The sequence below is a fragment of the Microtus ochrogaster genome, chromosome 6 (assembly GCF_000317375.1).
Source record: "Microtus ochrogaster isolate Prairie Vole_2 chromosome 6, MicOch1.0, whole genome shotgun sequence".
NCBI lineage: Eukaryota > Metazoa > Chordata > Mammalia > Rodentia > Cricetidae > Microtus > Microtus ochrogaster.
The window spans coordinates 78764259-78766268 of NC_022013.1; the positions used below are offsets into that span (position 1 = coordinate 78764259).

General features: G+C 49.1%; 1 protein-coding gene across 1 annotated transcript in view; it reads right to left on the bottom strand.

Moving 5' to 3' along the window:
• Window positions 1-2010, bottom strand: part of Hhat (hedgehog acyltransferase) — a 245988-nt gene that overhangs the window by 212149 nt on the left and 31829 nt on the right. The window lies entirely within an intron of this gene.

Below are 2010 nucleotides of genomic sequence, written 5' to 3' on the forward strand. Positions count from 1 at the left end.
CAGGGGAGAGAGCGCTAATGGTGAGGGCTTTTGAAACCTCAAAGTCAGTGCCCAATGACACACTTCCTCCAACAAGACCACACTTCCTAATCCTCCCCAAACAGTTCCACAAACTCATGAGGGCCATTTTCATTAATTCCCTATGGATGCCAAGATACGTTCTCACTAATAAGAAAGATGTAATTCGACATTTAGCACATTGGCATAGGGTCAGCTGTACTAACTCTTACTGTACTTACAGTCAGCATGATATCTGGATAAAGAAATGAACTAACTTCACACCAAATTGCAATAAAAGAATAACTATAGTATGTATCCACCCCTTCTCTTGAAGCAGCTCCCGTAAGCAGAACACTCGGGTACCCAGTTCCTGCTCTGGGAGGCATCCACAGGGCAGGTGAAACGACATGAGGAAATTTAGCCTGAGGAGCTCCAGTGATGGCCACAACAGCAAAGCTGAGCACAGAGAGACTGGCTGCCCACAACACGCAACAACTCATCACCACACGATGGTCAAAACTTCTCACCCAGCTTATGTGGGTGGGAAAGGGGCCTTCTCATGCCTGCTAAGGTGAACAGCCTCCTTATTTCTCCAGGAGGATTCAGCACCCCACTTGAGGGAAATAAACGGGAAAGTTTTTAAGTCTCACTCGAAATGTAAGAAGCAATCTCATACCTGTTATTAAAATAAAACATTTGTGTGCTGGGCAGGGTTTTGTCAACTTGACAAAGCTAGAGTCATTGGAGAGGAGGGAGCCTCTGTTGAGAGAAAGCCTCCATAAGATCAGGTTATAGGCAGGCCGGCAGGGCACTTTCTTAATCAGTGATTTATGTGGGAGGGCCCAGTCCATTGTGGAGGGTGCCACCCCTGGGCTGGTGGTCCTGGGTTCTCTAAGAAAGCAGGCTGAGCAAGCCAAGATGAGCAAGCCAGAAAGCAGCTCTCCTCCATGGCCTCTGCATCATTTCCTGCCCCCATGTTCCTGTCCTGACTTCCCTCGGTGGTGGAGTGTAAGCTGAAATAAACCCTTTCCTCCCCAAATTGCTTCCAGTCGATATTTCATCACAGCAATAGAAATCTAACTGTGAGCGTTGCTTCCCAGGACTGAGTTCCCAGATAGGACCACACACACATCCAAAGTTCAGAATTGTGTTAGCACACCACATTCTGACATGTCACTTGTGGAGATAGTCAATCCTCAATGTCAACTTGACTGGACTCAGGATCACCTGGGAGCCACACCTCTGCCTCTGCCTCTGCCTGTGAGGCTTCTCCCATAAAGACTGACCCACCCTAAACATGAACGGGACCACTCCACTTGGCTGGGTCCCCAGGCTGAACTGAAGTGAGAACTGGAAGAGAATGAGCTGAGCACCTTTCATCTCCCTCCTTCCTACCACAAATGTCATGTGACCTGCCAGTTCATATGCCTGTCACCATGGTGAACTGGGCCCTCAAATGTACGAAATAATCTTCCTTCCTTAAGTAGCCTTTCTTTAGTCAGAGCAACAAGAAAAGTGACCGATCCGCGAGTCCCACACGCCTCCTATCCTGAGTTAACCAGCAGGGTTCACTCTGTCCTGTTCACTAAAGAACCACACTCGGGGCCGGTGAGACAGTGGTGGATAACAGTGCTCACTGCACAAGCGTGATGATCTGAGTTAGATCCCAGAATCCATGTGACAAGCCAGATGTGGTGATATGTGCAATCCCAGCACTTCCAGGGCAGGGGCCAGACAGACAGGACATGCTCCAAGATAACATCCTCTACCTATGACAGGGAGCTGCACACATGGTCACATGGGCAAGACCCACACAATGGCAACACCAGCTGAGATCCCACTGTGGCCGGGGAAAATCCTTCACAAGGCTCCATCCACACATGAAGAGCTCCAGGCAAGCAATGGCTGCTAAGGCAGGTAGAATCATCTTCTCCAGGAAAAGGTTAGCCAAGCCCAAGTGGTCAGCCCTAAGCACATACAAATGCAAGCAACACTAGATGAACTTAGCAG